Below are 15,291 nucleotides of genomic sequence, written 5' to 3'. Positions count from 1 at the left end.
GAAAAGAAAAGCGAAGACCCACCAGGAGGGAGGGCTGCCCCTCCCCCGGCCACGGTCCCACCAGCCACATGTGTCCTCTTGTGGCTGGAGTTTGTGTCTTTTCCTGTGAACCCCCCCCATCTTGCCCCCTCCTTTGCAGGTGGTGCTGGCTGGTCCACAGGGGAAGTAGCAGGTGGACACACCAGGTCCTGGGGAAGGAGTTGGGGAGGGCAGTCCTGCCTGTTGGGCTAGGAGGACATTTCCCGGTTGGAGGGAAAGGATGAGAGAAAGTTCCAGCCAAACAAACTCCAGTGGGCAGTGGAGCTGACTGCAGGCCCAGCTGGCTGACCCAGGGGAAGACAGTGAAATGCGTGCGGACCTCACCCTACACTACCCCCACGCGACACTTTCCGGGCCACCTGCAAGTTTTGTTTTCAGGGTTTCTCTGTCTTGGGGTTACAGTGATGGCAGGGAGCCCTTTGAGGCAGAGACTTGGGGACAAACACCAGGGAAATGTTAGTTTTTGAGGTGCGGGAGCCCAGCCTGCCCTCAGAAATAGTTGCTGAGATGGTGGTCCCCCACCACTGGCCCCCGGCAGGACACAGACACATCTGCGGCGAGGGATGGACAGTGGCCCCCAGGGCCGGGAGGACATCTCTTTGGGCCCACGAGGCCGGGTCACGGGGCCGGCGGGTACTTGGGCGTTTGCCAAGGCTGGTGTTGCCGGACTCATCGAAGAGGACTCCCTGGCCCTCCGGAGGGAGGCTCCTGGGATGCTCTACGGGGTTGTCCCTCCGGCCTCTGGCCTCTGACGGAGCGGTCAGACGGGAAGGGCCAGGAGCTGCCCTGGATGGCAGGGAGAAAGAGCAGTGGGAGGGCTGCGCCCGCTCTGGGTGGGGACGTGCTTTGGTCGCAGGACCCGGACGCCCAGGCTTGTCAGGGAGCAGCGGTGGCAGGGACTCCCCAGCCACCCGCAGAAAGGAAACGAGCAGCTGGAGGGAGCCCCTGGGCCCCGGGCTGCAGAGCTGCTGCTGTGGAGCTCGGCTTCCTGGCCCCTCCCGGGCCACGTGCCTGGCGAGCAGCCCTGCCGCTCATTCTTGGTCTCCCCCCGGGCCTGGATGCTAGCTGCAGAGGGGCAGGGTTCCAGGCGGAAGAGCCAAGGGCTCCCAGGACAAACCAGAGTCGCCCCGGGCCAACTGGGACAGGATTCCAGCAAAACCTCCTGCGTCTCCTGTGTCGCTGCTGCCCGCGGCCTCCTGGGCTGGGCTGGGCGCAGGAGCCGGAGAGGACCTCCCCTGCCAAGACAAGAGTGGCCGGGGGTAGAGAGGACACCAAGGTTACGTGAAGACTGGGGAGGGGGGCTGCGTCCTATTTCCTCATCTCTGAGATCCCCCCATCTCCCACGTCAGATAAAACCCAAGTGCCCAACGCACAGTAAAATAATGATGGACCACAGTAGACCCATTATGTGTTCACATAAACGATCTTTTTAAGAAAAAATAGCTATATTCTTAAAAAGAGTCGGGAGAGAAATAGCATTATTTTACATTTTTGCAGATCTCCTTAATGTTTGGGTTTAAAGGAAAGCTGCTAGTGTCTGCTACCTGCTCTTGTGTTCAATTCTATGCCCCCGTAGCCTCTGGAAAATTGCACTGGGGATTCAGAGCAGAGAGTCCAAACTGAAACAGCGCTCCGTGTCACTCTGTGCGTGGGACACGTTGACCCCACGGACCTGTGAAAGGGTGTCACTTGCTCCTGGGGTCCCCAGTTCTCATCTGGAGAACTGCTGCTCTAAGATATTTAATTTACACAAAAGAAGCAGGAAAGAGGAAGTAAAAACCAGAGAGCAAAAAAAAACATGAAACAAATAGAAAACAGGCAGAAAAGTGTACACTGGGTCCGACGACGTGGACGTTCACCACGACACAAGCAGCCCGAGCCCCCTGCCCCGCCGGCGCCCGGCTGCGTGCCTGCTGGGGCCGCGTCTCCCCAGGGCAGTCACCTCCGCTATTCTGCGCCTGTGTGCATGCCCCGTGCCGGCCTCAGGGGCTCTGCTTTTGACAATTTGTCTTCCATGGGCAGTTACGTGCTGGGCTCAGAGGCCCTCTTCCTTCAAGGGCTCATTGGCATTGATTGGCGCCTTCTGCACGCCAGGGTCTGTGCTAGGAGCTCTCAGACTCACCGTGTCCTTTCTTCGTCTCTGCCTCACCTCAGAGCGCACAGGTGTGCCTGTGCTGGGCCCAGCTTGGGCGATTCAACGAGATTTCAACGAGCTTTCGACGAGCCCCTCGGCAGTAGGGGTGGATCACAGGGTCCAGCAGGACAGTCTACAGGCTTGACTTACTGATGGAAGAACTGAGGCCCGGGCGTGGGGGTGAGAAGGCCCCCGAAGGGAAGCTGAACAGGCGCACTGATCCCAGACCTTCACTGGCCACGGGTGCACGTGCAAGCCCTTGGGACGCTGTTTTCAGAGGTGCCTTGCCAGTCAGAGCCCTGGGATGTAGAAACCATGTCACGGGGTGGGTGTGACTCTCCAGGTGAGGCTCGAAGGCCTGGCTGAGCCCCAGCGTGCCCGCTTCCTGGTCCACGAGCCTGTGTTTCCTGTCCATACAGGATTTGTGCCCCCGTCAGATGGCTCTGGGAGGCTCCTGGGGACAGGAGGGGGCCCAGGGCCTATGGCTGCAGCACCCTAAGCTTCATGTGGTGCTCTCCCTGTGTCCAAATTCCCCCTTTTTATAAGCACTCCAGTCACACTGGATTAGGACCCACCCCAGTGACCCCAGCTTAACCTGATGACCTCTGTAAAGGCCCTATCTCCAGGCAAGGTCACCTTCTGAGGAACTGGGGGTTAGGACTCCCAAGAGATCTCTTTTGGGGGATACAGTTCAACTCCAGCAGCTGTCTGGTGACCTTATGTGACCCCCAGCCACACTTCCTGGGGGTCTTTACTCCCCCTTCCAATGGTTCACTGAGTCCCCCTTCCACAGGGCCCACCTCCCTGACTCAGCCCTGACTCAGCCCCGGGGGATACAGCAGGCTGCTGCCACTGCTGTGTGATGGAGGACAAGTGGGGTGACGTCTCTGTGCCTTGGTTTTCTCATCTGTGAAGTGGGGCCAGACCCCACAGAACAGTGCTGGCCAAGCCCCCAGGCAACGTTGGGCCCCCATCAGGAGGAAGAAAGTGCGACATTCCAGAATTCCTGCTAATTCCCCCGTCCCTGCCCTGCCGCCCTCTCCACTGCGCCTGGGTGGTCCCAACTGCACAAGCTTGAGCTTTCGCCCACGTGGTTAAAAGTATTGAAATGGCTCCGGATCACCTTTGTCACGGAAAGTGTTCGATCAGCCATTTTCTCACCAGGGCCATTGCGGGGTGGGGGGGTGGGGGGGTGGGGGGGGGTGGTGGGGGGGTGGGCGGTGGACAGGAGGCTTGTGTCTCAGCACTTCTGCGGCCAGGTTTCCTGAGTCATCAGAGCCTGGCCACCGAGCATGGCTTGGACAAGGTACCCGCGATTCTGTGGGCATCTGGCAGCTTCCCATCTGGTCCTCGAGCTGTGATGCGGCCACGACCAGCAGCCCCAGTTCACAGGTGGGGAAACTGAGGTCCAGAGAGTCTGAGCAACTTGCCCACAGTCACCCCAGATATACTGCTCATCTGACCCCATCCCAACCGTGCCCTGTGCGCTGAGGACCACGGAGACCCTCTGGGCTCCAATCACACAGAGAATCAGGCCAGGAGCCCCTCCTGATCCTGGGGCTTGGGGGGAGTGACCCCACCCAGGAGGACGAATGTGGCCCCACTCCCTTCAGGCACCCCCCCCCCATCTTTCTAGTTCCCCCCGCACCTGACCAGCTCACAGTCGGTGCTCAATAATTGTTGGTTGTTGTGAAGCGAAGGGAGCAGAGAGCCTCTGGAGACACGGCTCGCACACCCAGGAGGAGGAGGGGTGCGGCCCATCAGTCTGGGGCTCGCAGGCAGCCTCTTGGTGGCTGGGTTTGGCTCCAGAGGAGCCTCCGCTGAGCCGCGGCTGCAGCCACCCCTGGGCAGGCGCCACCCCCATGTGTCGGGAAGGGAGCCTGGCCAGGTGGCTGCGGGTCCTGGACTCACACCCAGGCTCAGTAGGTCAGGGTGGCTTTCCGAGGGGCTCCGCTGCAGGCAGCCAGGAGGAGTCCCCTTGAGAACCAGACACAAGGGGGCTGCCTGGTGAGAGCTCAGGACCCGCCCTCCCGCCTTCCCCGTCTGCCCCCAGGTCCCCACCAGCATCAGGCTCTGAGCTCCTGGCCCTGCTCCTCCCCGCGACCTTCACTGGCTTCTCCCGAAGACCCCCTACACCCCGATTCCTGCTGCGGCTGCCCCTCAGAGCCCACCGCCCGCTCTCCCAGGCGACGCCTGTAGTGACGTCTCGGGTGGAAAGTGGTGGGGAAGGGGCCTCGAAGCCTGGGAGCCCCCTGGTGTCTCAGGCCCTGTCTCTCCAGGGCGGCCAGGCTCAGGGGTCCAGGGCACTGGAAAGATGGGATGTCCCCTGGCTCCCCTCTGGGAGCCCCAGTCTGAACGGACAGGTCCAGCAGGCAGCCCGAGGCCTCACCCCCGCCCCGGCCTGTGCTCCGCAAGTCTGGGCCTCTACCAGTTCCCGGGCGCTGAGGAGGGCTGGGGGCTCGGGCGGGGGCCTGTCGGGAGCTGGACAACATGTTCCTGTGGCCCCTTCCCCCCTGGGATGAGCCTGGGCTGGGGGGGCTCCCACAGTGGGGGGCACTCCGGTCACTCACTGTCCCCTGGGGCCCGGCTCTTCCTGCCCTGTGGGATTTGGACAGAGCCCAGAGCCCATCAAAGAGGCCGTTCCTTAGCCCAGTGGGCAGGTGGGGGTGGCACCAGGCACTCAGCCATTTGTCCTGAAAACAGGCCCCAGGTGTTCCCGAGATCCTGCGGCTGTGAGCAGGGCCTCTGCTCCTTCCCACCGGGATTTCACTCGTGTGTGCGTGTGTGCGTGTGCGTGCGTGTGCGTGTGTGGCCACTGGGGCGAGGGGAGGGACCTGGGGGTGGGCACATGGGGACCCGGGAGGTGGGCAGGGCAAAGGAGGCACCCTCAGGGGTTTCTGTCTGTCTGCTCGGGGCTGTAACAGAACATCAGGGGGGGCAGCTTAAACCACAGACATTTGTGTCTCGGTCTGGAGACGGGACGTCCAGACCAAGGCGCCGGCAGTGTCTGGTGAGGACCTGCTGGTCTCTGCACACCTTCAACAGCCCTATGAGGTCCACCCTGTGGGCTCTGTTTCACAAGTGAGGAAACAAACGGAGGCCCTGAGAAGTAGGTCACATGCCGGTGTGTATTAAGTTAGAAGCGGTCGGAGCAGGGACGCTGGCCCAGGCTGGCGACTGCTGGGCAAACGGATGGCACAGCAGCCATCTGGTGCCCATGCTCTCCTGAGCTGCAGGTCTTTGGAACCTAGAGCGTCTTTCAGACACAACCCCGCCCAACCACAAGGCCTGGGGTCTCTGCTGTGGGCGTGGCCTCCCCGTGAGTAGCAGCCGCAGCTCTGCGGTTGTTCAGTCACAGAAACCGGCATGTAAGGAAACCGTTGTGGAATTAGTTCCGTTTTCTCTGTAGACGAGATCTTTCAAAACAAGGACTCTGGGCGGCTGCAGCCTGGCGACGGTCTGGATAATGTTTAAGTGCTTCCCCGCGTTGCTTGGTGGACCCAGGAAAGGCCGGGTCAGTGACTGATCACTGCCCGAGGGGGTGGGGAGGACAGAGGACAGCAGGAAAAGTACCTTAAAAAACCCTGGGTCGGGCTTCCCTGGTGGCGCAGTGGTTGGGAGTCCGCCTGCCGATGCAGGGGACATGGGTTCGTGTCCCGGTCTGGGAAGATCCCACATGCCGCGGAGTGGCTGGGCCCGTGAGCCATGGCCGCCGAGCCTGCGTGTCCGGAGCCTGTGCTCTGCAACGGGAGAGGCCACAACAGTGAGAGGCCCGCATATAGCAAAAAAACCCAAACCAAACCTGGGTCTTCCCAGTATTTCCCCAAATCCCAGCTAAATTCTGGGGAGTGGCGAGAGCTGTCTGTAGCACTCAAAGCCGTCAAGGGGCATTTGTGTGAAGTTCTAGGCTGTGACCAGCTGGTGTCTTCTTACTGAGCTCCGTTAGGTGGTGGTGCGGGAGCCTTCAGAAAACCTACATGCCCCCGCGGCCAGGCCTATCTACAGAGCCGTGTCCCGGCGTGGCATGGTGTGCTGTGGCGTGGCTGGCGTGGCGTGGTGAACGTGCAGAGCCTGCCGGACACACGCTGAGCCTGCCACGGGCAGCGGGGCACAGGCTGTCCTGGCTGAGCCACCACCTCGCTGAGCTCCGTTTTGTCCAGACCTCTGAGGGGTTCTCTGCACCCACTTCACAGCAGGATCTGACAGTTTTAACTGACCGCCCCCCCCAGGGACCCCCTCCTCCAGGAAGGGGAGACGTGGTCTTCAAGGCCCATGTAGTGCTGCTGTCTGGGGCTCACGATCTCGGAGATGCAGCCCCAGGGGCCGGCAACAGGGATGCCACGGACCTGCGCGTGGTCCGCGGCCTTGGGAAAGCTGGTGGGGACCAGGCGGCAAGGACACTGACGGCTGCACTGGAAACAGCCCCGTGGTGTGTGGCCAGTGAGGGGAGTCGACCCAGGCACAAGGCTGGGTCCTAGCAGCCCCTCAGCACGCAGACACCCCTGGGTGCTGGGCTTTGTTCTGGGTGCTGGGCTTTGAGCCGTCGTCACCACTGTCAGCCCTAGAAGGCTCCCCAACCCTGGCTCTGTGCCAGCGCTCAGCCAGCAGGGCCCCCGGCAGGGCCACAACCCAGCCCGTGTGCTGGGTCTGCTCAGGGGGACCGCGGCTTACAACCTGGGCGGGGCCTTGGCCAGGAGGACACACAGTTAACCGAGTATTTGCAGTCCCCCACCCCCACGTGGTGGAGGTTCTGGGAAGGGAGGCTGAGGCTGCCCTGGGCCGGGGGGCCGCCTTTCCCGCAGGCAGATGCAGGGGAAAGTCCACTCCCGTAGTCAGCTCAGATGGCCTTCTGCTGCCCAGGCTGCGTGGGCAAGCACAGGTGCCCCTGCTGGTCACACACACACATGCACACACACACACGGGGCATGAGGACACACACATGCAGAACACATAGACACATACAGGACACATAGACCCATACACACATGGGCACACACACACCCAGCTCAGCGTTATAACATGACCTGTCCCACCCGGCTGGTCTGGACTTCTGTAAGCTGGGCACCAGGCTGTGGGTGTCCATCCTGACCTGCCAACATCCTGGGGGCTGTCACGATGAATTCTAGGTGCGTACCAATCATCACGGCTGGAAATTCTGAATCTGGAAGAGAAGAGCAAGCTCCAGGAGGCGCTGGTGGGGGCAGGTGCGGAGCTGGGCGTCCACCCTTGGTCTCCCTTTCAGCCCCCACCCCCCGGGACGCCACCTCTCACCCTCCAGACAAGTACCTTGAAAATCCCAAACCAGAGTCACTCAAGTATTAAACCAGGCCTTCGAGATGAGAAAGAGGGGGCCCCTTCCGTTTTTTTTTTTTTTTTTGCTGTACGCGGGCCTCTCACTGTTGTGGCCTCTCCCGTTGCAGAGCACAGGCTCCGGACGCGCAGGCTCAGCGGCCATGGCTCACGGGCCCAGCCACTCCGCGGCATGTGGGATCTTCCCGGACCGGGGCACGAACCCGTGTCCCCCGCATCGGCAGGCGGACTCCCAACCACTGCGCCACCCGGGAAGCCCAGCCCCTCCTGTTTTATCTGATGCCAAAGAGGAGACCCCGACAGCGTGTGGGTTACACGCCAGCTCCAGGGAAGGAACAGGCTCCTCGCACTGGGCCGGGGAGGTGGGAGGGGTCCAGGGGACGCTGTCCCCAGCTGGAGGGCCCAGCAGACCCCTCCCTGCACCCACTGCCCCGTGAGGTGGGTAGGGCAGTGTCAGGGCAGCAGGAGGGGCCGAGGGGGCGCTGCTCGGCTGCTGGATGGGGCTAATCCCAGATAATTGCCATGGGGTGGGGGGCGGGGGGGCTCTTGGGAACGGAGCCGTTTCCTTTTCTTCGCACTTAGCTCTGTCGGATGACCCTGAAAGCACCTTGGTGAGGTCTTCAAAGGTCCCGAGAGAGCATTCGGACCCTGGGAAAGCTGGGCCTGAGCGGTCAGGAAACCCTATCAGGCCCCTAATTGCCTGGTGGGGATTAGCGGGGCCCCGGCAGCCCCTCCTCCAGGTGAGCACTCCTACCACCCTGCCAGGACCACCCTCCCAAGAGCGGGGTCTCCTTTGAGCCTGGATTAGTCCAGGCAAACAGATTAGTCTCTGGGGGCCTTGAGAGGCCTGAGAGGCCTGAGAGGCCTGAGGACCCCACCCACAACCCAGTGCTCGGGTGGACAGATTGCAGGCGGGGCAAGGAAGGAGCTGCATGTCGTTTAGATAGGGGGGCGGCTGCCCCCCCTCAGCCCCACGTGGGCCCTGAACAGAGCCTGGGGGCTTCCTCTGGTCCTGGCTCACCTGCGGATCGCCCCCCAGCCCCACCAAGCGCAGCTGATCCGCTCAGCCTGGCCCTCATCCAGCCCCTCCTCCTGGCTTCCCTCTCGTCCCCTCCTTCCTGCTTCTCTGACTGGAGCGATAGCTTCCCAGCTTGAAGCCTCCCCTCAACCCCCCCCCCCCCCCCCCGTGACCACTGACCTTCCACCCTCACCCTGTTCTGCTTTCCAAAGACGAAAGGCCTCCATCTCCTGTGATGTTAATGGCCTGTTTGTTAATGTTTGTGCTACAAAGCATCTCCCTCTCTCAGCTGTGTATCTATTCTATCATCTGTCTATCATCTATTTATCTATCTAACTATCATCTGTCTATCTATATCTATCTTCTAGCCTTATTTTGTGACAGCTGGGGCCCTTTGCAGGGGATTCAGTTTTCAGGATGTGGGAGAAAGAGAAACTCTCTCTTTTAAAAAAAATTTTTAATTGTGGTTACAAAACACAATTAAAATTTACCACCTTAACCACTTTTAAGTGTACAGTTCAAGGGCATTAAGTACATTCACATTGTTGTACAACCATCACCACCGCCCTTCTCCAGAACTTTCCACCTTCCCAAACTGAGACTCTGTCCCCATTCAACATTGACCCCCGCTTCCCCTCCCCCAGCCCCGGGCCCCCACCCTCTACTTTCTGTCTCTGTGACCCTGACTCCCCCAGGGTCCTCAGAGAAGTGGGATCACACAGTGTCTGTCCTTCTGCGTCTGGCTTATTTCACTGAACGTCATGTCCTCAAGGTTCACCCGTGGCGTAGCAGGCGTCAGAATTTGCTTTCTAAGGCTGAGCGATATTCCACTGTGTGGATGGAGCACATTGTGTTCATCCATCGTCCACTGATGGACACTTGCGTGGCTTCTAACTTTTGCTCATCGTCAATAATGCTGCTGTGAACACGGGCATGCAAACATCACTTTGAGATCCTCTTTCAGTTCTCTTGGATACACACCCAGTTGTGTGATTACTGGATCATGGGGTGATTCTATTTTTAATTTTTGAGGAAACTTATACCATTTTCCAAAGCAGCTGCACTATTTTACATTCCCACCCACAGTGCACAAGGGTTCCAATTTCTCCACATTCTTGCCAACGCTGGTTATTTTCCTTTTTTTTATCATAGCCATCCTAATCTCATTGTTTTCAACTGAATTTCTGTAATGATTAGTGATGTTGCCATCTTTTCACATACTCATTGACCATTTGTATGTCATCTCTTTGCAGAAATGTCTATTCAAATCCTCTGCCTATTTTTTTCACCAGGTTGTTTGATTTTTGCTGTTGTTGAGTTGTAGGTGCTCTCTATATATTATGGTTGTCACCCCCTTATCAGATATGTGACTGCAAATGTTTTCTCCCATTCCGTGCAGTTGATAGTTTCCTTTGCTGTGCAGAAAAGTTTGATGTAGTCCTATTGGTTGATTTTTGTTTTTCTCACCTGTGCTTTTTGGTGTGAGAAACCCTCTGCGTCTGACTTTTGCGGAGCGTGGCTCAGGAGCCTGGCTGGTCTCCCCCTTCCGCCATGAGGGAGCTTGTTAGTAACCAGACGCTTAATTAGCTGGCACATTAGATGTTTCCAAAATACCATTCCTTCTTGCTTATTTTTTTTCCTTTTCTGATCTCTGGAATACCCTGATACTCAGAGCAGGCCTTTGCTGCCTGCTCTCTCTGAAGACCCTCTGGGGAGAACATTTTGGCCCTACAAGGGGGCTTTGGGTGCCAGCTCTTCCTGGGGGAGAGGGGTCAGGCCCAGGGCCAGCCATATGAAAGCCCAGCTGTTGGGGGCGGGCAGGTTGGGTGAGTACCAGGGTGGTCTGGAGGTGGGAGGGGGAGTGAGGCAGAGCAGCTTGAAGCCCAAGGGGTTTGGGGGGCCTGGCTGTGGGCCCAGCTGCCCCAGCACCCCACCACCCAGGAGCCGCAAGCCTGACTCTTTCAAAACGCCAGCTGGTCATGCAGCCTCATCCCCCCTCCTGCTGGGACCCAGAAACTCAGACAGCTGGCCTTGGCCCCACCTCGGGCCCTGGCAGTCCCCAGACCCCAAGCAAGGAGGTGCTGGGACTTCAAAGAGGTCTGGGGACAGGTACAGACAGGGAGACGGATGCTCTGAGTGGGGCAGGCACAGCCCTAGGGGGTGTGGCCCTCTCTGCGGTGCCTGTGCGCGGTTCAGGCTAAATGCCAAAGGGTGAAGAGTGGAGGGGAGGCAGGAGCCGACCCGGGCATCCCACAGATGCACATTGTCCCCCTGGCGGCTGGTGCTTACCCCGCACACCACTGGGGGCCCCAGGTAGGTGGCTGGCTGGATCAGAGGTCCTGGGTCGGTAACCACGATAGTGGGGAGGTCATGGACGTAAGTGGTTCCCATTCTCGAGGCGAGACCTGCTTTTAAATTTTCATAAATGCTTTACCAGGTATCATTTATGCATGAGCAGAAGAGCGCGCACATCCTCAGTGCACGGCTCCATCTTTTTAAACAAAGTAAGTTTATCTGAGGAGCCAGCACCAGGTCGAGAGACTTGGCTACAGCACCCAGAAGCCCCTCCTGATGATTTCGTTCAGAAATGTGTGCATTAATCTGTAAGACTTCCCACACCACCACACAGGGGGAGAGAACTTGACGAAGCAGCGCAGAGATGTCTGGGAGACCGTGGTGATTAGAGTTCTTGGGACGTAGAATTGCACGGAGAGAAAACTCCAGAAGTTTTCAGAGTCCTCCTTGAGTACTCAGGAGATTGGTGCAAGTGAGAAAACTACCCAAGGCAAGGAAAAGAATAACTTAGTCAAGAATGGAACCTGTTTTTACCAGCCAGGCTGGAACATCTAAGAATTCATAGCACTGGGGAGAGTACTAGAGGTGTAGCCTCAAGAGGGGAAAATATTACCAACAAGGTAAATTTTACAATGTCTGGCATCCAACAAAAAACTAGCAGTCATGCAAAGAAGAAGGAAAATATGACTCATAATGAGGAGGAAAAAAATCAGTGAATTGAAAGTGACACAGAACTAATATGGGTGTTAGAATTAGCAGACAGACATTCAAATAGTTATTCGCACTTTATTCCATCTGCACAAAAAGTTAATAGAGACATAGAAGGTAAAGACCTAAATTGAACTTTTAGTAATGAAAAACTACAATATTTGAGATGAGAAATTATATGGAGAAAGTTTTTAAAAGGCAGATTAGACATCATAGAAGAAAAGATTAGTGCATTTGAAGACACACCAATAGGACCTATCAAAAATTAAATACATAGAGGAAAAAATTTAAATGAACAAAACAACTGGGCTTTGGGGCAACGTACATGTGTGTCACTGGAATCCCTAAAGGAGAGAAGAGAGCAGAAAGAGGACAGAAAAAATATTTGAAGAAATAATGGCTGAAAAATCTCCAAGCTTGATGAAAAATATAAATCCATAGATCCAAGATGCTCAGTGAGTCATAAGCACAAGAAACATGAGGAAAACCACACGAAAGCATGCTACAAATTGCTCAAAACTAGTGCTAAATGGAAAATCTTAAAAGCAGCTAGAGGAAAAGTTTCATTGCGCACAGAGAAACAAACGTGACGGCAGATTCTCATTTGAACCAGTGGAGCTGGAGGACAGGGGAAGCAGCTTTAAATTATTTATATAAAATACCTGAAAGCCTTGAATTCTATACCCAGTGGAAAATATCTTTTTTTTTCTTTTAAAAGGCAAAATAGGGCTTCCCTCATGGCACAGTGGTTAAGAATCCACCTGCCAATGCAGGGTACATGGGTTCGATCCCTGGTCTGGGAAGATCCCACATGTCGCGGAGCAGCTAAGCCCCTGTACCACAACTACTGAGCGTGCACTCTAGAGCCCGTGAGCAACAACTACTGAGCCCACGAGCCACAACAAGTGAGCCCACGTGCCTAGAGCCCTTGCTCCGCAACAAGAGGAGCCACTGCAATGAGAAGCCCGCGCACCGCAACGAAGAGTAGCCCCTGCTCTCAGCAACTAGAGAAAGCCTGCACGCAGCAACAAAGACCCAACACAGCAAAAAAAAAAAAAAAAAAAGCCAAAATAAAGACGATTCAGACATACAAAAGCTGAAAGAATTGATCTCAGTAGACTTGTACTTTAAGAAATGCAAAGACTTTCAGGCAGAAGGAAACTGGTATCAGATATAAATATGGATCTACACAAAAGAAAAGGATCAGAAATGGTAAACACAGGGGTAAATCTATAAGATTGATTGTTATTCAAATCTCCTTAAAAGTGACTGAGTTTGGGGTGGGGCAGTGTGAAGAGTTTAGCAAAACCTTTTCCCCAGACAAACATCTATTAAACTGGTCGAGATTAGCAAAGACAATCATTCAAAGTTTCTGGAGATGGACCAAAGGGCTGACAGACAATTGGGAGACGTTTACTCAGGAAAACCTACAGAACTTGGCAAGCAGAGTGCGGCTGTGAGAGCTGAGCTGTGGGGCGCCCGGCCTTGTGCTGCAGGAGGGCTACGCCAGGGGCCTGGCAGCTAACTGGGAGCACAGGCCTCTAGCTCTGCGAGACGGAGGGGTCACTCTGTGTGGGCTCAGCAGATCCCACCCCCAGCAAGGTCCACAGAAGAGCCCTACCAAGCAGGTGGTGGCGCCTGGCCTCCCACTCCAGCTGCTGCTCTGCAGGGAGCATCCAGGCAGAGGCCGGTGGAGAGCGCAGTACTTTCCCTCCCACGAACTCTGCTGTGCAGGAGGACTGTCCCGCTGGGCTCAGCTGTCAGCTCCCAGCGTTCTGGTGTAGAAGGATTGTTGTGGGTGCGTTAAGATACCGGTGAACACTGGCACATCCCATCCTGCTGGGCTCTGAGTGGTCAACGATCTGGGCTGGGTGCTGGAGGCACCTGTTACTACCCCTGCCCTCCCCGTAGCTCCGATTCCACGGTGAGGGTCTGGGTGGGGCAGCTGGTGAAGAGCGAGTTCTTCCACCCCCACCTCCTGCTCCGAAGCACAGAACTTCTGCCCAGGGGAGGGTCAGAGCAAGGCTCAAAGACTGCCAACAACTTTCCCTTGCCAAAGGGCCTGACCTTATTTGGGTTGGGCTACAGAGCAATTTGTGCTCCAGGGCATCACTGAAAACAATAGAGCAATCAGCTAGCCACACATTGGTGTGATACTAACAGAGGCAGGCAAGCCAGAAATTTAATGGGGAGATTATGGAAAAATACAGTCGGAGACAGCCTGGCTAAAACTTGAGTCATCCGTGGTGGTCTGTTAGGCTGTGTGCAAGCCGAAACTGCACCCTCTGAGGAGTGACAGAGAGGGGACTGCCTTGGAGGGGGCCCAGATATTGTACTTAGCAGACAAAGACGTTAAAGAAACTACCACAAATATGTTCAAAGAAGTAAAGGAGGGCTTCCCTGGTGGCGCAGTGGTTGAGAACCCGCCTGCCGATGCAGGGGACACGGATTCATGCCCCGGTCCGGGAAGATCCCACGTGCTGCGGAGCGGCTGGGCCCGTGAGCCATGGCCGCTGAGCCTGCGCGTCCAGAGCCAACGGGAGAGGCCACAACAGTGAGAGGCCCTCGTACCGGAAAAAAAAAAAAAAAAAAGAAGTAAAGGAAACCATGCTGAAAGACTTAAAGGAAGGCATGATGATAATGGCTTACAAAATAGAGACTATAAGAAAAGACAGAAATTGTAAAAAGGATCAAACGGAAATCTCGAGTTGAAAGTATAATAACCAAAGTGAATGATTCACTAGAGAGGCTCAACAGTGGATCTGAGCTGGAGGAAGAAAGACTCAATGAACTTGAAAATAGATCAATACAGATTATGTAACCTGAATAGAAGACAGACAAAACAATGAAGAAAATGAACAGAGCCAGGGAGAAATGTGGGACACCGTTCAGTAAACAACATATGCATAATGGGAGTACTAGAAGGAGAGGAGAAAAATATTTGAAGAGATAATCGCTGAAAACTTCCCAAATTTGATGAATAACAATAAGGACCCAAGAAGGATAAATACAAAGACATCCACAGCCAGACATATCGTAGTCAAAATGTTGAATTCCTGAAAGCAGCGAGAGAAAAGCAATTCATTATGTACAAGACAACCCCAATAAAATCAGAAAGAATGGAAGTCAGAAGGCAGTGGGATGATATATTCAAAGTGCTGAGAGGAAAACACCGTTAACCAAGAACCCTATATCCAGCAAAACGATTTTTGTAAAATGGAGGTAAAATAAAGATATTCCTAGGTAAACAAACAGACAAACAAAACAAGAAGCAAATTTATGGCAGCAAACCTGTCGTCTCACAAGAAACGCTCACGTTTGTTTTTCAGGCTGAGGGGCAGCCACATCTGACAGTAATCCAAGTCCACCCAGAGCACAGAGAGCGCCAGCAAACGCGGTCGTAAAACACGGTGTGATTCCATGTGGATCCTCCTTCCTGCTCTTAAGTGATCTAAAAACGCAATTGCACAAAGCAACATGTACAACATTTTACTGTGGGACCTACAGCTTACAGAAATGCCATGTATTTGAGGATGACAACACAAAGGAGGAGGGTGAAATGAACCTATATGATGCTGGAGGGCGACTGGAATCCTCAGGACGGAATGCAGGGGAGGGACGTGGTAAATAAAGGCAGACAGTTAAATGATTATTACGAGCATTGCTGGGTAGAGGTGCCCCAGTAATGAATAACAAGGGGGGGCAGGGGAGGAAATTTCTGTATCTTACTGGAAACGAGTTGTGTGAATCTGAAGCAGATTCTGAAAAATCAAGTTGTATATTGTTA

This window comes from Phocoena phocoena, chromosome 15 (assembly GCF_963924675.1).
Source record: "Phocoena phocoena chromosome 15, mPhoPho1.1, whole genome shotgun sequence".
Classification (NCBI taxonomy): Eukaryota; Metazoa; Chordata; class Mammalia; order Artiodactyla; family Phocoenidae; genus Phocoena; species Phocoena phocoena.
The sequence above is the reverse complement of the archived record's forward strand: the minus strand, read 5'-3'. Positions refer to the sequence as shown.